This window comes from Kogia breviceps, chromosome 4 (assembly GCF_026419965.1).
Source record: "Kogia breviceps isolate mKogBre1 chromosome 4, mKogBre1 haplotype 1, whole genome shotgun sequence".
NCBI lineage: Eukaryota > Metazoa > Chordata > Mammalia > Artiodactyla > Physeteridae > Kogia > Kogia breviceps.
In genome coordinates, this window is record NC_081313.1 from 43,182,626 (window position 1) to 43,209,553 (window position 26,928).

At 41.8% G+C, this 26,928-nt stretch overlaps 1 protein-coding gene across 2 annotated transcripts in view; it reads right to left on the reverse strand.

Annotated features, from left to right (window-relative positions):
* The window catches only part of ANKRD55 (ankyrin repeat domain 55), a 422,110-nt gene that overhangs the window by 265,769 nt on the left and 129,413 nt on the right, over window positions 1–26,928 (reverse strand). For both annotated transcript variants that reach the window (XM_059061147.2, XM_067030988.1), the window contains exon 2: window positions 26,314–26,409. The gene's annotated coding sequence lies outside the window, so the exon portion shown is untranslated. The remainder of the gene's footprint in view (window positions 1–26,313; window positions 26,410–26,928) is intronic.

Below are 26,928 nucleotides of genomic sequence, written 5' to 3' on the forward strand. Positions count from 1 at the left end.
ACAACTTCAGTGCCTTTGGACCCAGTCCAGAGCAACGGCCACTTAGGACAAGTCTGTCTTGGCTCTTTTTTCCTCCTGCTCTGTCTCTGCAGGGGTAACCCACCCCAAGGATGCATTCTTATCAGTCTGTGAATTTTGGTTTCAACATACTTATGGTATTTTTGATGTTGTCAAGTGTATTTGTGCTATTTATGATGTTGACAAACGTTCACTGTTGATTAAAGTTAAGGAGCTAGTCTGTGCCTGCATTTATACATCCCAGAACTTGTAAAAGTCAGACAGCTGGATAATGCTAGGTGTTAGGAAGTAGATGTGAAGATTGAAAAACTCCTTGCGCATGGCTGGAGAAATATTGTTTCTCCTCACACCTCACTGACTAGAACTTAGTCCCATGGCTACATCTAACTGCAAGGGGGTCTTCAAATGTCATCATATTCCAGAGAGCCACATGTCCAGCTATAATACAGGGTACTTTTACTATAGAAGAAGGAGTACATAATACTGGAAGATAGCTAGGAACCTCTGTCTCCCAAATTAGTTTTTTTCAAATTATTACTAATACGGAAGCAAACAACCAGAGAGGAAAAGGAGGGAAGGCGGGCATCAAATGAACCTGTCATAAAATATTTACTTTTTCTGCAGTCCTTAGAATTAAAGGGAACATTTAAGATCTTTCAATGGTTTTGTTTTTACTTATTTTATGTTACTTTATTTTATTTTATATTATTTCATTTTACATATCTATGTTTGACCCCAGATACTGAGTGTTGATTGAATCATCAACCTCATTTCATGACATTAACATCATCACTCACACCATGCCTCAATCTTGTTTCATTTTTAAACATATTCCAAGTAGTCTTTAACAGCTACCACCATCCTCTTCCCCATTTTAGGCTACGCCCTGAATGTGTTTGATACTTATCTTTGAAATTGTATGTTTCTTTGTAAATTCTCTGGTATTTTTTACATGTATGTTTTTTCACTTTACATAAATTATAGTGTGCAAAGATAAACTTTGTCCTTTTCTTCATTTTTCTCATGCATCATTATGATTTTAAGATTTGTGTGTGTATCTAATTTATTGCTTCTGACTACATCATATTCCACTTTTTCTCTGTCAGTTTCCCTAGTTATGGACTCCTAATTTGCCCTTCAACTTTACACTGCCAAAAAAAGAAAACGCAATGATACACATGTGTACCTGTACTCTTAAGGGTCTGTGCAGGAATCTCTCAGGAGTGGTATTACTGCACAAAGTAAGATTCATGCACATTAGTGGACTAAATACTACCACATTGCTCTCCAGAATGTCTATACCCAGTTACAGTTCTACCAGGAGCACATACAAGTTTGTTTCACCATCTACTCCCCCTGCCACACACACACTATCAAGTTTCTAATTTTATGAATTTGATGGGAATAAACCCATATGTCATTTCTTTGATTACTGTTCATTTTATCATGTCTTCATATATGTGTTAGCCATTTAGATTTCCTCTTATGTAACTTGCCTTTTTATACCTTGCCCATTTTTGCACTGAATATTTTGTCTTTTTTCTCATTGATTTGTAGGAATCCTGTATAAACCCTTTACCAGTTAAGTCATTATAAATATTTGGTTTGTGGTGGAAATCCTTCCCCCAATCTCCCATCCATCTCTGTCTATCATGTAGAGGGTTTGGGGTCTTTTTAGAATGCCCTTCCCCATTCTGAGCCATACAAGAAAATTACTTTACATTTTATTCTACTAGCTGTAGGATTTTATCTTCACATTTAGGTCTCTCATCCAACTGGAGTCTCACTTTGTATTGGTATAAAGAATGGATCCTGCTTTGCTTTTTTAATATAGTGACCCAAATTTCCTAACACTATCACTAAACAGTTTTTTTCCCTATTGATTGATATGATATGACCATTGTCATAGGTCAAGTTCCCTGATATACTCTCTGTGGTCTTTCTCTCTCTCTCTTAGATCTCCATTCCATTCCATTTGCCTATTTGTCCTGAACTCTTGAACTAGTTGCATATTTTTAAGAGTATACACACACACACCACATTATATGTGTACAGTGAAGTGTCATCTTAATGACTGATTTAACTAGACTGACCTGGGAAATGTGGAATTTGATAAGTGATTCTGTGTGCCATATAACTAGCAAGAAAATGGGAAGCCAAAAGTAAACTAGGGCTTCAGCATCTACCTTTGCCCCCAAGGGTGATGCGTACGATGACTACACCCAGCTTCCATGCAGAGAGGGAGTTGCCTCTCTGTCCTTCTATATTTCTTCTTGCTCTTTGTCCACAAATGTATTTTTCTTTCTCATATTTGCTTATTCAAACTTGTTTCATAAAAGATTTAGAATGTCTTACAAAAAATGCAATTAACCAAGCAAAATATAATAACACTGAAAGAGGTGAGAGAAACAAGCCAAGGGAAACATTAAAAGTGTGCCTATTTTATTTGGAGCCCAAATTAGTTTACAGTACCCTCAATTGACCCTGATCTTTCTTCCATTTGTAGTTTCTATCTTTCTGGGTTTCACAAGGTTATTCAACTTTTGGGTTTTTTTCATTGTGGTATTTAGGAGAGGAAAGGAAAACCTCTGGACAAGAGGAAAAGGGAGGTTGGAAAAAGGAGTTCTGTGTGGGGGGATTTCTTAGACCCCATGTAATTACCTGATCCAGGTAGAAAAAGTTTGGTAGAAAGAGTAGAGACTGGGACCCAGAAGGCGCAGGTTCTTGTCCCTGCTCGGCCACTGACTGCCTTTGACCTTGACTCAAACACAAATCTCTCCCTGGTTTACTGTCCTCAGCTGCCAGGGAAGGAGGCTGCCCTAGGTGGTCCCAAGGTTCCATCCATTGCCAACATTCTCTGACTCTGCATGCGTTTTTTCCTCTAGGGGTATCAATCATCAGCTCTCTCTGGAGACATTTTACAATATGCACACCGGGCCAGCTGTTAGTCCTGTAACTGAGAAAGGTCACTCCCAGAAGGCTACTAGCCTCCTCCCTTGGCTCAGAATAATTGCTCCACAGCATTCACATCACTTTTTTACACTAAGAATTCCTATCCTGTGGAAGGCCAAACAGATGCTGTCTTCCGCATCAAAGAGAAGAAATAATAAATGCATTCCACAGCTGAGAGGAAATAACTCCTACAAACTGTATTTTCCAGCAAATAGCCAAAGAAGCTAGTCACAGAATCAGAGAAAACAAACCGTTGTCATCGAACTGTCCTCCGGTGCACCAGCCTTCTTGTGTCACCCCTTTTATCAACAACCAAATCCACTAACTCAGGCCCCCATTTTGCATTGACTGCTGGCATTCAGGCACCTCCCAGTTACATCTGAGATCCATCGGGGAAGAGATTCTGATTATCTCCTAACATTGTTCCAGCTCCTGCCCCTGGCTCCTCCTCACCCCACCTACCTCACCACCCACACTCCCACGTGCTCTAGCTTCACTCAAGGTGATCTTCACGCAAGGTGGTCTCAGAGTCTTATCGTAGCTGGGGTGTGCCAGAGGGGGATTCGTGCCCAGCACACAGGAAATGATTCAAAATCGGGTTTCAGGACTACAACTTTGAGAAGCCACTGGCCAGGTACCATCATAGAGATTCACTTACTGGCTGTTATGGACTGAATTGTGTCCTCTCAAAATTCATATGTGGAAGCCCTGACCTCAAAATGTGACTATATTTGGAGATAGGACATTTAAGGAAATAATGAAAGTTAATGAGATCATCAGGGTGGGAGTCCTAATCTGATAGGATTAGTGTCTTTATATGAAGAGACAACAGAGAGCTCACTCTCTCATTCTCTGTCTCTCTTTCACTTTCTCTCTATTTCTATTTCTCTCCTTCTTCAGCAAGAAGGAGGCCATCTGCAAGCCAGGAAGAGGCTCTCACCATAAACCAAATTGGTTGGCACCTTGATCTTGGACTTCCCAACCTCCAGAGCTATGAGGAGATAAATTTCTACTGTTTAAGCCACCAATCTAAGGTTATTTTGTTCAGGTGGCTTTCTCTCTTCTTGGCCTAGGCCTGTTGAACCCACCCTCAGAACAGTCCCTTCTCCCATCACTCCTGGTCGTCTGCTTCTCTCAATGTGGCCTCCAAGTCTCATGTGGTCTCATCCCTGCTCTCCTCTGCAGCTTCATCTCCCCTCTTCTCTCCCTCAATCCAGGCCCTGCAAGCCACCCAGGCCTTAGGTAGTTCCTGGAGAAGCACTCTGGCCCCTCCCACCGCAGGATGGGTATTCTGACTGCAATGCCCTCCTCCTCCTCCTCACCCATCACCTGCTTAACTCCTCTACTTCCTTTAGATCTTACCTCAGTTACCACTTCCCAGAGAAAGCCTGCCTGGTCCCTCGGTTTAGGTCAGCTTCTTTTGTTACATGCTTGCACGGAATGACATTCTTTTTCTTTATTCCTTTAGCAACACACAGAACTAGCAGGAAGTGTGTTTTCTTTAATGACCGCACAGGTCTCAGGTGAAATTCTAAACCAGACCTTGGGAGTTGGATTCCTGCGCTTCCTCCAACGAGAGCTATCTGAAAGGGTAGTAAATATTTTTGCCATTCTTCTGCCTTATGGTATTTCTTTGCATAACCCAGTGCTCCAAATGATCACATTTCAATCAATTTGTAGATTTCTGAATTACTGCAGTTCCTAGTTAATATTTATGCTCCTAAAGCTATAAAATAAATGGGAATTATAAGAAAATCTTTGCACATCTGGAGAATTTGGTTTTACTTTCCAGGGCTTCTTTCAAACTCTAAATCTTTCATTTTATATATTGAAGAGTTTGTATACCAGTATGGAAAATTTGCATAAATCATTTAATGTTTTTATTACTATCACTAATTTTTTAAAATCCTTTTAATTTATATTTTTGCTTTTTATATGAAAGATAGATGAATATACTGAATCTCCATGTACTGTTACCCCCATGTACCGACCAAAATCAATCAACTCATGGCCAATGTTGTTTCATCTATACTCCAACAAAATACTCTTTTCAAATAGCCTATTTATCTTTAAAACAGGCTGTTTTGCTATTTTAGAGCATACTGGAGAAATTTACATTTGGCATCAGTTTGAGTTCCCTCATCCACATCCTCCTACAGAATTTAGATTGGAATAATAAAATTGTACTGTAAAACCTATAGACTCAAATATTAAAGATCTGATATCAGTCAAAATGTCAAGTACTCCCATGTATATGGATTAAGTATAGCTCAGAGTAAAGTTTGTGGTATTTCTCCTTTACGAGGAGAAGGATATTTGGGTGGGATTTTTAATCTCGTGAAAACATTTAAGACAACTTCCCATAAAATAAAATCACTCTGTGGCAGGGTAGTTTAACTCTCCCTGTAAATTCTGAAAAGGCACGAATCTAAAATAATAATACAGTCCTGGGTCTCTTAAAGTTTCCTCTTTCTCTATTAACTGGTTATCTGCCCTGGGAAGTAGACAACTTGGACTTAGATCTGTAGGTCGAAAGCCTGAGAGCGGACTGTTGTCATGATGGAGATTGAGTCTGGGTTGACGCTCTTGGTTGTTTACCAAAGCATTCCCCCTTTGTCCACTCTGCTCAGGTGTTGGGGTCAATGTAGCTAGGGAAGAGCAACTGCTCCCCTGGGTAAGAGAAGGCTCAGATTGTGGAAGCCTTTGAGAGCGATTCCACTCCTCTGCACCATGATTAGTGTAGAGGGACTATGTGATCCACTTTGGGCCAATCAGGTGTACGGAGAAGTGTCCTGAGGCTTCAGGGGAAAATTTCCTCCTGATGAAGGATAGAGAAAAAGTCAGAGAGACTACCCTGATCCTTGCTTTCTGCTTGCATGCAACTGCTGAGGAGGTAGCTCTTGTGGAGCTGTGACAGCCATCCTGGGACCAGGAAAGGAGACGACGCTGACCCACTGAGGAATGAGCAGTGGAATAAGGGAAAGAGCTGATTCCCCCATGACCTCATCAGGCCTCAGAACAGACCCTACCCCTGGACTTCTTGTGTGAGGAGAAAATAAACCTCTCTACTGAAGCAACTTTTAGGTAGATATTCCTTTGCTTGTACTCGAGAGCAAACAAACTGATAAAGAACCAACACGACTCTGTTTTGCTCATGCAGATTCCCGGCAAATACAGCATCTGCTCTAAACTGAACAAGGGATAGTCATACTGGTATCAATGGAAAAAAAGGTTGCCTGCCATATAAGTAAACAAAGGATGTTGCAGCCTTCAAGCCACTATATCTACCCTGGACGGTGAGCCCTGAGGGAACTCAGGATGGAGATGAATGGGCTGCCGGCTGCCAAGCCCTCAGTCCTGCAGCCACCCCCCCAGTGACGCACCCTGAGGAGACTTGGGATGGGAAAGCACAGGATACTGGCCCCAGATAGCTGAGGTGCATTTCAAAGGAATAATTTCCGTGAGCCCAGACTCTTGCATCTTCCCATACAAAGACAAGCACTAAATTCCTTGAGATATCTGGTTTTCTTTAATTAACAGTATCCTTTGAAGTTCTGACTACCTGGTCTTTGTTGCAAAACCTCCTATGTATCCTGCCCTCTCCCCTACCTCTTCCGAGCCATCTCTCTGGGCTGAGAGGCTGTTTCCTGGGCTTAAGTCCTCAGTTTTGTCAGCCAAATAAAATATTTTTAATTCTCGACTTTTAGGTTGTACATTTTTTCCAGTAGATACTGGTATGGTTAGAGTCACTTCAACTCAACTCACTAAACATTTACTGAGCACCTATCATGAGCCAGGGACTGTACTAGGTACTGGGAACTTGAATATAAACAAGATATGGTCTCTGCTCTGAAAAACTCTTGTTTAGTAAAAATTTTCAAAAAGGCCCAAAACTTCCAGGGGCTATTGTATTTTCTTGGGGAAATAAGACTGCTCTGCCCCAGACTGCTGGATTTAGGGTTGGGAAAGAGGCTTGAGAAGCCATCTGACCCAGAAATAATAAAAATCACACATAGGGACATTCCATAAGGAGAGCTGGTCTCAGGAATAGGTTGATTGGCAGATATATACATGGCATGATTTCAGAAACTCTAGAAAAGGCTCTGACCCCAGAAAAATCCCTCCTGGCACCTAAATCCCACACCTTGAGACTCATTCCCTTGGCTTAAAGATTTGTCCCTTTCTAAACTGCAAGTACCCCTAATAAGTGACACATTACTTTTTTTTCCATCACGTAAGAGGAAAATGAGAGCCATCATGAAGGTTCCAGGGACCTGAAGAAAGATGAGTGGAAGTGAGGGAGGAGAAATGGGCCCTTCTAAGGAGTCTGGGGAACACTGAGGTGACTCACATTTTAGCTCAGGGTCAATTCTGAGCCCGCTGAAATAATCCCTGAAAAGGCAGGTGATCTGAGATTTTTCTGACCATTCTTTCTTTGGCCTGGATTTTCATTAGAAAAAGTTTATGGAAAATTGAGACTCCATCCCAGAAAGTATTGAAGTTTTCAGATAAAGATCCAATTGGCCACTCTAGCAAGGAAATGAAGTGAGGGAGGGTCAGGAGAGAGAGAGAGAAGGCCTGTCCTGCTATTCATAGCTCTTCCAAACAAACCCCCAGGGCAACAATGGGGAGAAGAGAAGCCCTATGCATCACTTCCTCTAAACTGAAGATGCCTAATTTTGCAAAAAATGTAAACAAAAAGTAGCCAACTGATAGGGAGGCTGAAGAGTGTGGCTTGAAGCTTCCGTTTGGACACTTCTAAGTGTCTCAAGACTGCGTGTAGAGCACTGCAAGATTGACCGCCCCCATCCCTCCCCCATCCCACTTCTTCCTCCCAGACCCAACCCCTTGTTTGCAGCCCTCACTTCCTGTCACTTCCCCTTGTTTCCCACAGAAGCTCTGCCCAGTGTCTCTACCGCAACTTCTGGCTTCCTCCTAGACTGTCTGATCTACAAAGGGGTTCAGTTCTAAAGTCCTCATAATCACGGTCAAACTGAAGTAGAGAGGAGAAGAGATGTCCACATGGGTGGATAAGAACAGCACTGACCTGCCTGTGCAAAAGTGAAGTTTTGTCTTAAATACCTGAATAGTGAATTTTCCTTCTTTTGCTAGTCAGGAAGCTCTAACCCCTGGTTATTTATTTTCTACTGTAAGCATCCCCCCTGGGCTCCTACTATGCGCCAGGCAGCAAGGTGGACATGGAGGGCACAGTGGTGACCCCTGTAGACACAGTCCCCCCTTCTAGAGCAATTTTCATTCTATTGGGGAGGCCACTAAAAAAGAGAAGAGAGTTAGAAATGAGGATTCTTGGGATGTCCACAGGGAAACCCCACAGAATGCGTGATGCGCAGTTCCCCAAAGAAGGAAGAGGTGACATCATCAGGAGAAGATGGAAAGAGAGATTGGGCAGCAGGCAGTAGCTGTCTACTGTACTGAGGGGTTGAGACTGTAAATGTGGACAGATTTAGCTAAGAGCCCATCCAACAGGGGAAATGACCCCAGGGAAGTGTATTGGAGCTAAGGCAGGGCTTGGCTTCACCTCCTCCAGGTAGGAGGGAGAAGTTAGCCAAAGGGAAGGCGGAGATAGGAACTAGTGCATCACAGTGGCGGAGAGTGAAGAGGCCTGCACAAGAGAACCCCAGGGCTGGCACTGGGAAGCCCCGGGAAATAATGTGGCCTGGTAAGTGCAGCCTGTAAAAAATGTTTCTAATTCAATTCTCTGTATAAATTATATTACTCTTCTCAATTGGGAAACAGTCAGTCTATCTGTCTTAATTGACAGTCAGTCAAAATCTTAATTGTTGTGTATAGGAGTATTTGGTTTTTGTCTATAATGACTGTCTAACAGTATTTATCAATGATTTCATTCCCACCTGCCATAGATTGGCAAATAGATAAATAATCTCACACTTCCTATCCTTCCTCTTTGGGACAGCAGAGGGAGAGAGGGGTGGGAGATCCCCGGAGGAGCAACAGGAGACCTGCTCCAGCCTGGTCTCTGGCTGTAATTAGACAAACCCTATCTTCAAGAGATCTGCCTTTTTTTTTTTTTTTTTTTTTTTTTTGCGGTATGCAGGCCTCTCACTGTTGTGACTGTTGTGGCCTCTCCCGTTGTGGAGCACAGGCTCTAGATGTGCAGGCTCAGCGGCCATGGCTCACAGGCCCAGCCGCTCCACGGCATGTGGGATCCTCCTGGACCAGGGCACGAACCCGCGACCCCTGCATTGGCAGGCGGACTCTCAACCACTGCGCCACCAGGGAAGCCCAAGAGATCTGCCCTTTAAAAGAACATAAACAACACTGCCCAAGACCCCTAAAGGCCATTAATGCATTTTTTTAAGCTGAAAACACATAAAATCTGCACATTTTATAAACACTGAGAAAAACATGATGAGAATCAGAATTTTCAGCAAGAAACTCCATTCCAACCCAATGCTAAGCTGCCTTTCTAAGAGTTCCTGGATCCCAGCCTCCCCAGTGGAAGTGTTTGTGAAGTCTGAGTGTATTTTCCTGCAATATACCTAGAGGTCTACTCTGGCTGCAGGACTTCATGAGCTGAAGTGCCTTAACTATGCCTGGGAGGTACCAGGTAAGAGGGGAAAACTGGCTTTTTTAAAAAAAGGAATAACCTATCTCTACGTTTCAGTCACAGAGGGTATTTCTGTAATTAAACTGCACAGAGATGTAACTTAGCTACCTGGAGTGCCAGGTCTATGGGTACTTGGTTTTGTTCCTGCACAGGACTTTTTCATGGCCTAGGGATTTGCTAGGTCTCTTGTTGTACAGGATTTAAAGTCAGTGGTATTCTTTAATAGGTTGGAAATGGCTTGGGGGCATTGCAAGGTGGTGGGGACAGTGGAGGTGATGGCAACCTGAGAGGGAGGACAAGGATTTCTCCAAGACTCAGGATCCCTTTCATCCCTGGACACTGGGGACCCAGTATAAGACTGAGTCTACACAGCTATTTCTGAAGCTGACACTGCCAGTGACTAGCTTAGCAAGTCACTTCACCTCTCTGGGCCTTGTTTCCTCATTTAAAAAGTTTTCTTTAGACCAAAGAATGCTAAGTTTCCTTCCAGCTCTAACATGCTCTGATACTGTGACCTTGAGACAAATCCTAGAGATACTGGTGAGAGAAGGGGCAGGCCATATCCACCACTAGCGTGCTCACAGGGCTCAGAACATGAGGCAATACCAACAGAGTGGCATTTTCAGGCAGTAGGAGTTGATAAGGCTATGAAGCATCTGTAAAGTATTATTAGATGGTAAAGACTTAAGAGGGTACATTGCTCCCCTCCTTAGAATGTCTACCCAGTGCCTCTGTGTGCTGAGACCCACCTGGGCACATCCAGTGTCCAAAGCAGACATTCTTGATGAAGTGGGCATCAGAGGTATCTTTTATAGTGCTAGGGCTCCTGAAAGTGTGCCTCTGTTTCCCACCAGCCTGAAGAGCTTGACTTGACAAGCTCTTTTCAAAGGCCCGTGAACATCTTCTACCTCTCTCTAGGCCTGACATTATTAGAATAATAAGCCTCCCTTTTTCTAATTATCTCCTCCTTGTCCTCTATGAAAACCAGGAAAATGCTGAAGAACAGGGTCTGAAAGGACAGCTGTCACCTTGCTGTCACTCTAAGACCTCAACCCCATTTAATTTAGACTAGAATAGGGCAATCATTTTCATCAGGCATCAAGCTGAGTAAAAAGAGAGTCCACTCCCCACTCCACCCACAAATTGCTAAAGAAACACTGCAAGTAGAGGAATTAATCATAAACCCTGGGCAAACTCCCCCACTGCACTCATGATTTCCTTATTTAATCCTTTTAACCTTCTTACCTGATCAAATTAGGCCTCAGGTTAGGTCTTGGCTCTTTGGGGTAGAGAAGGCCCCTTACCCTGGGGCCATGTGTTCTCAGAGTGAAAGCTTGTGAAGGATCTCCAGTTAGGCACACAGACCAGACGTACCTTCATTCAAAGGTATACATGTGCACAGGTTTAGGGCAGTAGAGAAATAGTTTTCCTTTGTTCATTCCTCAAAATCACTAGGGTGAGTTTTTATTTTCTATGTGCCTATAATGATTGGGCTTAAAAATAGGCAAATCCATGGCAGCCTGAAGTATCATGGTGGCTGGATGCTGGGGAGACTCTTTTGAGACTGAACAAAAACGCCACTGCCAAAATGGATTAAAGACCTAAATGTAAGGCCAGACACTATAGAACTCTTAGAGGAAAACATAGGAAGAACACTCTATGACATAAATCACAGCAAGAGCCTTTCTGACCTACCTCCTAGAGAAAGGGAAATAAAAACAAAAATAAACAAATGGGACCTAATGAAACTTAAAAGCTTTTGCACAGCAAAGGAAACCAAAAACAAGAGGAAAAGACAACTCTCAGAATGGGAGAAAATATTTGCAAACGAAACAAGTGACAAAGGACTAATCTTCAAAATTTACAAGCGGCTCATGCAGCTCAATATCAAGAAAACAAACAACCCAATCCCAAAATGGGCAGGAGATCTAAATAGACATTTCTCCAAAGAAGACATACAGATTGCCAACAAACACATGAAAGGATGCTCAACATCACTAATCATTAGAGAAATGCAAATCAAAACTACAATGATGTATCACCTCACACCAGTCAGAATGGCCATCATCAAAAACTCTACAAACAATAAATGCTTGAGAGGGTGTGGAGAAAAGGGAACCATCTTGCGCTGTTGGTGGGAATGTAAATTGATACAGCCACTATGGAGAACAGTATGGAGGTTGCTTAGAAAACTATAAATAGAATTACCATATGTCCCAGCAATCCCACTACTGGGCATATACCCTGAGAAAACCATAATTCAAAAAGAGTCATGTACCACAATGTTCATTGCAGCTCTATTTACAATAGCCAAGACATGGAAGCAACCTAAGTGTCCATTGACAGATGAATGGATAAAGAAGATGTGGCACATATATACAATGGAATATTACTCAGCCATAAAAAGAAACGGAATTGAGTTATTTGTAGTTAGGTGGATGGACCTAAAGTCTGTCATACAGAGTGAAGTAAGTCAGAAAGAGAAAAACAAATACCATATGCTAACACATATATATGGAATCTAAAAAAAAAAAGGTTAGGAAGAACCTAGGGGCAGGACGGAAATAAAGACGTAGACCTACTAGAGAATGGACTTGAGGACACAGGGAGGGGGAAGGGTAAGCTGGGAGGAAGTGAGAGAGTGGCATGGACATATATACACTACCAAATGTAAAATAGATAGCTAGTGGGAAGCAGCCACATAGCACAGGGAGATCAGCTCAGTGCTCTGTGACCACCTAGAGGAATGGGATAGGGAGGGTGGGAGGGAGGGAGATGCAAGAGGGAAGAGATATGGGGATGTATGTATATGTATAGCTGATTCACTTTGTTATACAGCAGAAACTAACACACCATTGTAAAGCAATTATACTCCAATAAAGATGTTAAAAAAAAAAAAAAAAAGCCTACTGCTCCTGAAAATACTCTGACTGCCTTCAACATTGCTGGGTTGGATGAATCCCCTCCCTTGTAGCCTTTGTTCCTCATTACAACACGGTTACAATTAGGGCAGTGTTGAACAAACCTTTGCACAAGGGCCTATTCAAGAAAAATAAGATGCTTAAGGTACAAATATATTTGTATTTAAAAACACAAACACACAACCAAAACAGAACTTTAAGAAAAATCAGGAAATGTAATAGCTGCAACTCTGTGTAAGCATTTGCATTTCACCTCATAGCTAAAATCTTAAGAACCACATGATTAGCCTGCACTGCAGAATCTGACTTCAATATTGCACCTTTCAACAAATTTGATTGCTGAGTAAGACATTTTTGGAGCTGGTTTATTTTGTCTTTCCATATGACTTCATAAACTACTTGCCTCCTCTCTTTGTGCCTGTAAATTTTGTTGTCTTTATTTGTTAAACCCAAAGCAACATCTTCACTTTCAAAGAAGTTCTTCTCATGCCCACTTTTTCTGAAATACATAATTTTAATTAGTTGCTTTTCTCTTCTTGTTGGCAGGCATAGCAGGTATTTTAAAAGTTATTCAGAAAAACAATCCTCTCCACGCACATCAACGTACACATCTTCTTTCTATTTCTCAGATTGAGTCAACTGGTTTTCACCATCTGTCTCCTTGTGGACAGTTGGGAGAGATGGTATGTACCTCTTCAGCTTCATTAGATGCTGCCGAATTTCTCTCCACAATGGTGGTTCCAACATATGCCTGGCCTGCATTCATAAGTGTTCCTCTTTCCTCACATCCTGTCAACTTTTCTTATTGTTTGTAACTCCCTGAGTACTTGTAAACTGAAGCATCTTTTCATACGTTTATTGACCATTTATATTGCCTCTTCTGTGAACTGTTAATATCCTTTTCAATTAGATTGACTATCTTTTTCTTATTAAATTGGAGAATTTCTTATTATATAGGGTGCAAGTATCTTCCTCAGACTACTTTTTTCTTTCTCCTTTATTAATAGTATCTTTTTTTTTTTTTTTTTTTTTTTGCGTTACGCGGGCCTCTCACTGTTGTGGCCTTTCCCGTAGCGGAGCACAGGCTCCGGACGCGCAGGCTCAGCGGCCATGGCTCACGGGCCCAGCCGCTCCGCGGCATGTGGGATCTTCCCGGACCGGGGCACGAACCCGCGTCCTCTGCATCGGCAGGCGGACTCTCAACCACTGCGCCACCGGGGAAGCCCTAATAGTATCTTTTTATCCACCGAAGTTTTTCATTTTCATAAAGTTCAAGTTTATCCATATTTTCCTATGGTTTATGATTTTTGTGTCTCATATAAGAAATTTTTCCCTATTTTAATATAATACCATTCTCCTATGTTTTCTTCTAAAAGTTTTAAAGTTTGCCTTTTCAAATTTAAATCCTACTATAGCTGGAATTTATTTTGTACATAGGGTGAAGTAGGGATCTAATTTTATCTTTTCCATCTTGTTCACTCTTTTTTTGTTTTGTTTTGTCTTTTCTTGTGGTTAGGATTTTTTCTCTTTATGTCCTTAATATGGACATACTGTGGATCTGTGTAGACTGGCTTTCTTTTTACTTCTATCAGGTACCCCTGGTGTACCACAGGCCCAAGACTAATCTTTAACATAATTTCTCATCCAGAGTTTCTAAGCCTATATAGATTTAAAAAATAGTTAAACTCATGAAGTAAGGGCTCGTGAGTGCATATCAGGGAAATTTTTGTCCCTCCACAGAGCTCTGGCAAGCTTCCCTATGCTGATTGGTGGGATTTTTCTCTGGTTCATTCTTTCACTGAGGTACAGCCCTTTCGAGTTCAGACAACTCAAAACTGAGAATATACAGGAAAAACACAACCACTTGGTAAAGTGATGGGCACATAATTAAAGTTACTCAAGGGCAACCTTGATTTACGTGCAATGAACTAAACAAAGATTTTCTGTCTCATAAATTAAGAACTAGTAATTGCACTGTCAACAGCCTCATCCCATGGCTTACTGCTAAATTCAGAGGATGCTTGTCTTTTAGTTTAAAATGATACCAACATCCACTTTATTGCTTGAAGATTATGTATTTTATGGGAAAGGAGACGTTTGCACTTCTTTTGCCATCCTCCAGCCTCTCCCCATCCTCCAGGAACCTTCTACCCCACCTGCCTTGCCATGATGCAAATGCTGCAGGACACACTCAGCAAGAGGCTGCTTAGGATAAACCTGTGTGAGAACATGTGCCCTTGTCTGGGTATGGGAGAGTGTACACAAGCAGGGACACCCATCCAACAATCTCTTCTGGAGGCACACTCCCTGTCCTTTTAGGAGCATATTAATCACTTCTACACTCCCCTGACTCCTAATCACAGGCGTTACCAGTGTTGTCAAAATAGTGCCTGCCTACATCTGTTTTGACTATTGGCTTGGGTTCCAGGGAATGTTTGTGAGAGAGGGAGAGAACAAGAGATTGACAGTCTTGTGTTGACACTGTGAGGCTGTTTGGAAATTAGAACAATCCAGGTCTGATGTTGTAATTCCTTCTTTTATGAGCAAAAAAGCAACGTCTCAGCATGAACGAGTATAACTAAACACACTGGGACACACCCCGGACACAGTGTGCACTCCCTGGACACTCACCATGCTTTTTGTTGTTGTCATTGTAGGACAAAAGGCAGAAGACAATTTTTGCTTCCTCCTCCCAAATCTACTACCCCTAATGAAATGAATAAAATATAAGACTTAAAGAAAAAAATTCCCAACTTAGGTATATCTTTCTTTCCTTTTTTCCCACTTCTTTTCATGTTATAATCCTAATTACCATTCTTAATAATAATGAATTAATTTTTAATTATATAAGTAATAGATTCTCATTGATAAAAATTAAAACAATACAGACAAATCAAAACTTCTCTTTGCCTACTCGCCTAATCCTACACTGCTCCCACACTGTGTATCCTTATTATTTATCCACTGTGTATCCTTTTAGACTTTTTCTAAAGCATATACATTCACATATATATTCACATGTAAGAAACCATATATTGTGTTTGGTGGAAGTTTCTATTTAATGCATAAATTGTGCCATATTCTGTATATTATGCTACCACCAGCTTTTCTCACTTAAGAATATATTGATATGTTGTACACATTTTTTCATATCAGTGCCTATTTATTGATCTCATTCTTTTTACTGGAAGCATAATCTTCCACAGAATGAATGTATAGTAGTCTATCTGATTATTTTCAAAAGATGGAAATTTGGATTATTTAAAATTTTTTCACTATTACAAATAATGCTATGATGAATTCCCTTGTACATATCTTTTTGGGCACATATGCCAGTGTTTTGTCTAGCACAGGTTCTGAGAAGTGAAATTTCTGGTTTTAAGGGTAACATATTCTTCTTCAAAGCAATAGTAAAAACTATGTATGCATGTATGTATGTATGTATGTATCTATCTATCTATCTAGTCAGCTTGGGCTGCCATAACCGAGTACCATAGATTGAGTGGCTTAAAAAACATTTATTTCTTATAGTTCTGAAGGCTGGGAAGTCCAAGATCAAGGTGCTGGTAGATTCAGTTCCTGATGGGGTCCCTCCTTCTGGTTTGCAGACTGCTGTCTTCTTGCTATGTCCTTACACAGTGGAGAAAGAATGATCTCTGGCCTCACTTCCTCTTCTTATAAGGACATTAATTCCATCATGGATACCCCATCCTCATGACCTCATCTAAACCTAATTATCTCCCCAAGGCCCCACCCTCAAATACCATCACATTGGGGGTTAGAGTTTCAACACAGGACTTGTGGTGGGGGGGGGGACACAAATATTCATTCCATTATCTATCTATCTATCTAGAAAATAAATTCCTATGATAAAAACAATTTCAAAGTCAGGATAAAGTAGAGTCCTAAATCCAAAAGCAGCCATATAAAAGACAATGGAGTTTAATTCAAACATATCAATAAAAACATTAGATGTGAGTAGTCTAAACACACTAGTTTAGTAATAGTAATTGTCAGATTGGATTAAAAGAAAAAGGTGGGACTTCCCTGGTGGCACAGTGGTTAAGAATCCACCTGCCAATGCAGGGGACACAGGTTTGATCCTTGGTTCAGAAAGATCCCATACGCCGTGGAACAACTAAGCCTGTGTGCCACAACTAAGCCTGTGTGCCACAACTACTGAGCCTGCGCTGTAAAGCCTGTAAGCCACAACTACTGAAGCCCACATGCTACAACTACTGAAGCCCGCTTGCCTAGAGCCTGTGCTCCACAACAAGAGAAGCCACTGCAATGAGAAGCCCACACACCACAACAAAGAGTAGCCCCCACTTGCTGCAACTAGAGAAAGCCTGCACGCAGCAATGAAGACCCAATGCAGCCAATAAATAAATTAATTCATTTTTTAAAAAAGAAAAAAGCAAGATTCAGCCATATGCTACCTACAAGAAACCTGTTTTAAATCTAAAGACATGTATAAGTTAAAAGTAAAGGAAGAGAAAATAACATTTATCAAACACTAATAAAAAGATAGCCAAAGTGCCAATATTAATATCATACAAAGTAAACCTAAGAACAAGGAATTATTACCAGGAATGAATGGACATTACATTATGAGAAAGAGGTTGATTTGTAAAGAAGATATCACAATCCTAAATGTATATGCATCTTATAAGACCGCTTCAAAATACATGAAGCAAAAACTGACAAACCTGAAAGGAGAAATAGACACATCCACAGTTATAGTTGGGATCGTTAGCATTTTTCTCTCAGTAATCAATAGAACAAACAGAGAGAAAATTAGTAAGGATGCAGATGACCTAAGCAATACTATCCACCAATTTGATCTAATTGACATTTATATAACACTTCACCTAAAACACCAGTACCTGAAAAAGGTTAAAAAATTGAAATCATCCAAGGTATGTTCTCTGACCATGATAGAATTAGAGAAGAAATCAATTACAGAAAAATATCTTTAGAATCCCTAAATATGTGGAAATTAAACAATATGTTCTAAGTAACACATGAGTCAAAGAAAAAGTCACAAGGGAAACTGAAAAGTATCTTGAATTGAATGAAAATTAAAATGCAGTAAATCAAAATTTGTAGGGTGCAGCTAAAGCAGTCTTAGAGGAAAATGTATAGTGTTAAATTCTTGTATCAGAAAGGTTACTGGGAAACTCACAGAAGTGAAAGGAAGACTGCAGAAACTCAACAGGCAAGAGCAAGGGAGGAGACAATATCTAGGCCCAGAGACAATACCACACCTCCCACCCATCTTGTGAGAGCACCACTGCATGAGTTGTAGGCCACTGACCACCACAGGCTGCCTGGAAGTTTCTATTGGCTCTAGAAATTGGCTCTTATCACCCCAGCTGTTGCCACTCATAACCAGAATGTCTTCCTTGTTTCTACTTCTTATTATCACCAACTCTCTCATCATACTCTAGAGCTTGTGGGTCTGACTGGCTGAGCCCAGATCATATGCCTCTATCTTAGCTGCAAAAGCAGTTGGGAGAGTGAGTGGCTTAAGTGTTCAGTTTCTACGACGGGAGGCAGGCTGTATCTGCCATAAAAACTTCTAACCAGAAACTATTAGGATGTTGAGTGAGACTTTTCCTGACACCAAACAGCTAGTCGAAAAGACACAGACCTGAGAAATAATCGTACCCTGTATTTTCAAGAGGATTTCTAGACACCTCTCTCAGGATTTTTCAAGAGGCTAAAGCACTGGATCTTCTACCCCAACCATCATCCTAGCTTCACTCTTTCCAGTCTATATGGTACAGTCAGATAGGAAAGAGAATAAAAGAGGTCAGAGTTATCAGGAGTGCAGTGTTCATGTTGCAAGGGTTATTTCTGGGCCCCACCCAACAACACCATACCCTTCATCCATCCTCATTCAGGCAGGGCTTCTACCAAACCTTCTAACTAACAAATGAGGGAAGCAGACACTTAGGGAATCACTGGTAGTAGAATTTGAGGGTATATGCAAGAAAGAGTGACTAACATCTCACTCCCTGCCTGCCTGCCTGCCTGATGAGGGTAGACAACTGGATGTAAGATTTTAAAAGGACACAATGGAAATTCTAGGGTAAATTAGATTTAATTTTTAATTATAACTATGAGACCTGCCCAAGGTATCATTAAATAATGGTAGAGGAGAATTTGACAGAGTAGGGTTGAAAGTATTTGTATTGGTGATGGTGCTTAGTTGCAGGTCAACAAAACCCACTCTAGCTGATAAAGGGATAAAGGGATTTCTGATAAATCCCTTTATCAGAAAGGGATTTATTTGGGGGATACACAAAATTCATTGAACCACTGACAGGACTGATGAAACAGACCCCAGGCTGAGCTCCAAGGAACTCACCTCAGGAATTTTATTGTCACAATAAAAAATAAAAACAAAAACCAAAGTCAGAAAGCTACCACAACTTCTGGCTTCAAGACACTGCTTCTGCTGAGAGGGGACAGATGGATGCTCCCTTTTAAACAAAAGTTAGTTCCAAGTTAAAATCTTTTGTAAGTATATCTTATTTATGGAACCTAAATTATATGTCCTCACACTTGGGGCATGCGAAATGGCAGTTAGGGTTGTTGTTGTTTATTCTACATTGGAAAACTGGAATTTAAATTGTGGGAAAGTATTAAAATATGGAAAAGATATATAATAGATCTGGGACAACAAAAATGATAGTATCTACTATAGCTATCATTGGGAAAAATTATTTTATGTTAACTCACATTAAGCTGAGACTATAAAAAACTTGTTGAAGGGATATATAACATTGATCTACACCTCAATTTTCTCACCTAAAATACATCTACATCAATTACACATAGATCTGCCTCATTTTGTTCATGGCTATATAATATTTCAATGTGCGGATTAATCCTAATATATTCAGTCCTCTAATGATAGAAATTCAAAGTGCTTCCTATATGTTACTATTATTTTTAAAACGCTGCAATGAAGATCCAGGCATATGCCTAACAACTCTCCATGATCAGTCCCTTCCAAATGACAGGCTGAGATCTTTTTGGTTTGTTGGTGTTTTTTCCTGAGTTAAATAGAAGATTCTCTTTTTTTTCCCTCTCAAGTGAATGTACTACATATTTTTTAATTAATTATTAAATAAAAATAACAGCAATACAAGCAGCTCATGGCAGAGGTAGCTCTTACATCAGCTATCTTTCTGACCTAAGGCAAGTCACAAACACCTTTGGGTTTAATTCCATTATCTGCGAACTGTAATGTTTGGACAAAGTGGTCTCTAAGGCCCAGCTATTAAACTCTGCCGTCCTGAGTAGTATCCTTGAGATACCTGTTACTGCTTTAACCTTTGAGGGCATTGATAACTGTCTTTCACTTCTCCTAAAAGTCTCAAGAGGGACCATGACTTTGAGGTTTTTTTGTATCTCCATTTCTTTTCACCTTCCCAGTACCAAAAGCAGTGTTCCAAATAGAGTAGATGATTAGTAGACTAATTACTGAGTAGCGATGGGACAACACCACTGAATGAGGGACAAAATCTGAACTCGCCCATCCATCATCCCCAATAACCACTGTCAGGTCCTGCCCACATTTAGGTTCTAGAATGTTTATTCCTAAAGAAGCTCTACACATCCTTATGGTTAAGGAATTGAAGCATCCCTCCTGATTCCATTCTCTCTGAAAGAGTTACGTAATTTTTATTAATCACCTGGACCACTTTGTATTATAAAGTATGATTTATCAGAATAAGTAATTTGTTCCTTAAATTTTTTTGTTAGTACACAGTCTTTAGTCCTCTAAAAGCTCTGGAACCCTGAAACCCAAACACCTTCATGGAAATCAGGCAAAACCCACTTTTGTATATTTTTGAAAGTATTTTGTATATAACACACTTTTACTGGGCTCTGTCACTGAGGACAAAATACAGAGCCCAGGGTCTTGACTGGACAATGGGTTATAATGGTGGATAACCCTGAAGCATAGTGAAAGCAGCATAGGCTTTGTCAGGAGGCCCAGGGTGCAAATCATATTCTGCCTCACTAACTGTGTGGCCTTAGGGTACCTCTTGGGCCTCAAGTTAATAATAGTTTCTTTGCAGGGCTATTAAGAAATTTTAAAAGTGTATGTAACACTTCTGTCATATGGTAGTCTCCCAACGATGGTAGTTGTTAATACTATTGCCCATGTAGAATGATGTTGATGAATACAAAAGACATTCTAGAGTAACTGGTATTCAAACAGGGGACTGAACACCAAGGCACACTGAAGAAGGCAAGAAAGGTCTGGACTAGGTGTAAGAAACTACTCTCTGGTTTCCACCAAACTGACTGAATGGAATCTCCTGGTGTCAGCTCACCAGACACAATCTCCATGGGCTTTTATCAAAGCCCGTCATGCTTTACTGTAGTCCACTAAAAAAACTGTTCACTGCCTCTTGGCATGACCTCTATGCCAAAAATATTATCTGTCTATTCATGCAGAGGTACATGCAATGTGCCAGATCCTCCTGGAATGTCTCCTTGTCTTTTATTCCATACACACCACTAATTCTGCATCCCTTCCTCTCCATCCCAACTCTGCCTTGGCTCAGGTTGTTATCCCCTGTTTCCTGGATTCTTGCTTTGACCTTATCCCCAGTCTTACTCCCTTACAAGCCGTCTTTAATCTTGCTGTCAGGATGAGCACTCCACTGCCTCCCTATCATCTAAAGGATCAATCATATTCATCTGTAGCACATATGAAACCCTCTATCATCTCTCCTGCCCACATTCTGCCTAAATTCCCATTGCTTCTTGCCATCCTTCCCCAGCTCCCCCAGTCAAACTCTACTCTCCCAAGAATACTGATCTATTTACGTGTCCTGGAACACCCCATGTTCCTTCACTTACTCTAGCTCTCACCTTGCTTCTGTGATGATATGCATCACTTTGCTCCTCACTAGGTGAGGGGCTCCAATGAGGGCAGTGGCTGTGCACCCATCATCTTTTTGTACCCCTAGCACTTAGCACACTGTCTAGGGTATAGTAGGTGCTCAATGAATGGGCACTGAATGAATGAATGAAAGGTTCTCTGAAAACAGGATGTGACAGAAATGCGGGAGGGAGAGGCCAGAGGGAATCCAATGTACCCTGTGGGTTGCACAATCCTTCTCCATAGCCTTTGCATTACAATCTAAAGGTTTAAACCAACTTCGAAGCTTAAATACTTAGAAAGATCTTCTTTTCTACTTTTGGTGTCACTGAACAAAAAGAGGGAAAAAATGCAAGCTTGTCTATGGGATTTAAAAAGTTATCAAATAGTTTAATATCAAGATAGACCACTAACAGCTAAAAAATTCCATGATCTGTGATTCCTCCTCAGCTCTTTAATGTGAGAATATTTACCACCAAAGGGATAACCTTGATCCAAGGAAGTTTGTTAATGTAATCCCCAAATATTTCTAATCGAACATGATTACTTTTAACAACTAAATGCAATATCTACAGTAGCTAATCTTCCTCTCATTTAATCAAAATATCTGTCATCTCAGATGTGGCATCCAGAGGCTGAAAGTCCCAAAATGAAAAGAAGGCAGGACTTCCCTGGTGGTCCAGTGGGTAAGACTCCACACTCCCAATGCAGGGGGCCTGGGTTCGATCCCTGGTTGGGGAACTAGATCCCACATGCATGCTGCAACAAAGAGTCCGCATGCTGCAACTAAGAAGTCTACATGCTGCAGCTAAGACGTCTGCATGCCGCAACTAAGAAGTCCGTGTGCTGCAACTAAGGGTCCACATGCTGCAACTAAGAAGTCCGCATGCCACAACTGAGTCCACATGCCGCAAGTAAGAAGTCCGCATGCCACAGCTAAACATGCTGCAGCGAAAATCCCACGTGTCACAACTAAGACCCGGAGCAGCCAAAATTAATTAATTAATTAATTGAATTGAATTAAGTTAAATTAATTTTTTTTTAAAAAAAAGAAAGAAGGCATTTTCCCAGCGTCATGTCCTGGAGTATTTCCAGGGCTTATAATGGTGGAAAAGCAATCCTCTCTTATCTCCTATGCCAGCCAGTAGCATTCTGTCCAGACTGTTCCCACATACTCCCACCCAGATGAATTGTATTTAAAGAGAATAGGTCCTTAACCGTACACCATCTGATTTAGAACGCTGGCTTTTCCTGGCCCAAGAATTCAGAAAGGAAAAAAGAAAGAAGAGCTATAATTATAATCCCTTCTCCTGCCCTCAGTCGTGAGCATCCATAGGCTTGGGAAGTTTGTCGATGTGGTGGAAGAAGAGAGTTGCTTCTCAATAGCTGACACGTTAGCTATCCATGTGGCTACTGTTTCTGCTATTGTTCCTTTCTGCCATAAGGAAAAGGTGCATATGAAACCACTGGCTACACAGGACTGTCCTATATGATACCATGCCATGATGTGGCCGTCTCTTACAGTACGGCTTTTCATTCCAGGATAGTCCATTGTGCTGCTGTTTTGGATGCAGCTTGGCATGAGCACAGAAAGTCCATACAGCCACCCACAACTTGATCTACTAGTTGTGAACGGAAACTTTTGAATACGTTCCACCAGCTGCACAATGGTACCATTTATTACTTTATTCTCAGGGGAAAACGTCTGCTGTGTGAATAATACCAGGGACTTATGTAAGCCTCTTCATTTTCAGGGAGCTTTATGGGTGTCAGCAAATTCACACAACACCCTGGTAAGGTAGCAAGGCATTGTCGTACCTTCTTTACAGAGAGAGAACCCAGATCACAACATCAGATTTTCCCAAGGCCAAATGGACAATAAGTGTCATGGACTTGTTTCCGGAGAGACCCATACTCCTCTGCGAGCGAGCACAAACAATTGCCCACCTACAGAAAGACTCCACAGGGTTCTATTCTAGACTTAACACTTGAGGATAACTACCCTGATTGTTGACACACCTGATGTTTCCCTAACTTGGGTTCTGTCCAAATGGATGAAAAGGACAAGACAGGGTGGGGACCCCCATATAGGACAGTGGTGAAGGTTTTGGCATCTCTCACAGGCCTTGCCCTTGAGGAACTGTCCAATCTATATTCACAAGATCGTGGGGAGAGGAGCTGAGTATTCATTAAGCCCCATGAGAAAAAGCAAAACAATTCTTCCTACTATATAGGACAGATTTATTGATTTTAATTGCTAGTTAGGAAATTGAGAGAAAGTTTCTGCTATCAGCTACAGGAACATGCAAATACTTTCTGTAGTGAGTTGAATTGGGGCCTCCAAAAAGGTATACCCAAGTTTTAACCCTCAAGACCTGGATTGTGACCTTATTTGGCAAACCAGTTTTTGTACATATAATCAAGGATCTCAAGATGAGATCATCCTGCATTCAGGGTCGCCTGAATCCAATGACAGGTGTCCTTGAAAGAGAAAGGCAGAGAGAGACTTGAGACGCAGACACAGGAAGAGGAAGGCCACATGAAAATGGAGGCAGAGACTGGAGTTATTCAGCTACAGGCCAAGGGAACTCCGAGGACTGGTAGCAGCCATCAGAAGCAAGGAAGAGAGGCATGGAATGGATTCTCCCTCAGACCCTCCAGAAGGAGCCCACTCTGAAAACACCTTGATTTCAGTCTTTTGGCCTCCAAAACTGTGAGAGAATAAATGTATGTTGTTTTATGCCATCCAGTTGGTGGTAATTGGTTATCACAGCCTGAGGGTACAAAATATAACTCTTCAACTCTTTCTTCCAATCTTCAGAATCATATGAATTTTAATTCAATTTAGCTAAATACATACCATGCCAAATCTTGTGTGTGTGTCTAGAGGGCATTGCAACTCTAAAATGGTTGATAATTACTTTTCTAGATAAACAACAATGGTGAATGAAGAACTGCATCACCCTGCCTGACTTGTCCCGCTATGAAGGTAGAAGGGGCACCATGAAGGGAGGAAAAGTCAAGAATCAGTGGAGTGAATTCAAGTTCTGATCACAAAGCAATCGTTTTCATACCTTCTCTTCCTCCAGGCCACTGCTCCAAGGAGCACACAGTGGGGCACAATGTATCCTTTAATAATCATATGGGGCTTCCCTGGTGGCGCAGTGGTTGAGAGTCCGCCTGCCGATGCAGGGGACGCGGGTTCGTGCCCCGGTCCGGGAAGGTCCCACGTGCCGCGGTGCGGCTGGGCCCCTGAGCCACGGCCGCCGAGCCTGCGCGTCCGGAGCCTGTGCTCCGCAGCAGGAGAGGCCACCGCAGTGAGAGGCCCGCGTACCGCAAACAAACAAACAAACAAAAAATCATATGGTTATAATTATTATTAATTTAATACAAATTTGTTACACAAAATTTAACCACTATAAAAATTCATAATGTGGAAAATGACAATCTCCAATATGGAGATGGTACACATCGCTCTGAGTTTTTTCCTCTGAATGTATGAATGAACTCCCTCCCTCTCTCTCTCTCTCTCCCCCCAGCTTTTTAAAAACTGGAATGGAGAATGGGTCTGCAGGACAGCCTCGTATCTACTAGGTTTTTTTGGCCTGTTTCAGTTTGATGAAAGGCATATTTGCTGAGCGTTCCTAGATGTAAGTCCTGTTTCTTGCAAGCCTTGGGTCGGGCATAAAACTCTCACTAAACATATCTGAGGTGAGGTTGCGTTTTTGATTAAAGCACAGATTAGTAAACTTTTTCTGTTAAGAGCCAGATAGTAAATATTTTAGGTTTTGCAGGCCATGAGGTCTCTGTTGTTACTACTTAACTCTGCAGGTGTATTGTAAAAGCAGTTACAAACAATACATACGTGGATGAGCATGGCTGCTGTATTACTATTCTATCGTTGCACAACAAATGACCAAAAACTTAGTGGCTTAAAACACTCACATATCATTTCTACTTCTATAGGTTAGAGGTCTGAGTGGGCTTAGCTGAGTTCTCCATTTAGGGTCTCAGAGGCCAACAGGAAAGTGTTGGCTAGCTGGGCTCTTATCTGCAGGCTCTGGGGAAGAATTCACTTCCAAGCTCATTCAGGGTGTTGGAAGAATACAGTTCCTCGTGGTTAGAAGACTGAAGTCCCGGTTTCCTTGCTGCGTGTTGGCTGGCGCCATGCTCAGCTCTTAGAGCCCTCTCTCAGGCCCATCCTTCTGTTCTGCAGCTTCGTATATCCCCTGGTGCCGCTTGCTATCCCTCCCTAGCATGACAGGGAGGTTATCTTTTCACCAAAACAGTGTCCCACCAGCTCTTCCACAAAATTGTGAACCAGTTGTCCTCACCTGTCCCATCAGCAGCTGTGGGACATGGGGATTTTTGTGGCATTTGGTGCTCACTGGGCTTTCTCTTCTTTTCACCGTTAACTCACTTATTCGATCTGCTTGCTATGATTCTGATGCTGTCCCCTGTGTCGCCACTCTTATCCAACTCACTCTTTTTGTTCCCCAGAGCCATTGCGCATGAAGACTGTGGGACTAACACACCTGGGTAGGTTCAGAAGGCCCTGCAGAAGTGACCCCATGAAGTCACCTGCAGAGAGCTGCCTCCCCGCTCAGAGTTGCAGGAGTTAACTTTGCTGTCTGCTCTGCTCAGGTGGGGTCTCTGCTCCCACCCCCTGCCCAGGGCACCATCAGTGACGATTAGGAAGCAGCCTCTGTCCCTCTTCCTCCCTACATACTTCACAACTGCTTTTTGAGGAAAGCTACTGCAGCCTCCTGGCTGCCAGCTCTGCAGGCCCCATTCTGAGGCCCCTTGCTGGTTTCACTGCCCTCAGTCCTCTTTCTCTTTCCATTTGCCTAGGGCAACCATGTCCACGCAATGAAGGCAAAGCCTGTGTTGTTGAAGCCACCGCTGTCTTCACACACAACACTTACCTTTCTCTTCCTGATCCTGGACCAAAGGCCCCAAATATGTGGCTCCTACCTTGGCAGGGGGACTCCTGTCTCAGCTCAGTCACCTCAAGTTTGATCCTACAGGAAAGAAACAGGTGTTTCCTGTTACTATCTTTGCCTAGAATTGTTTTGAACCTTAAAAATGTTTTCTTTTCCTATTTTATAAACAAAAATGTTATGCTCGACCACCCAAGAAGATCTTGACGTGACCCACCTAGGAAGATGAGACTGCACCCCCAGCAGGTGCCCCCTTTGAAGACTCATGATGCAGATTCCCTCCAGCAAAGAGAACTTGTCAAACTTTACTTTCTTTGCTTATATTATGAGAACTGTAGTCTTTTATTGGCTCCCAAATTATGGAATTCTGTTATAACATGACATATTATTTTAAAGTATACATAGAAATGCTGATACACATCCCTAGGAACTTTCTTTCCCCTGTTAGAAAAGCAATGCTATAAAACATAAGGGGAACAAAAGAGAAGTGGTGGAGGCCACACAAAGAAGAACTCTGTAGGGACTTCCCTGGTGGTGCAGTGGATAAGACTCTGTGCTCCCAATGCAGGCGGCCCAGGTTGGATCTCTGGTCAGGGAACT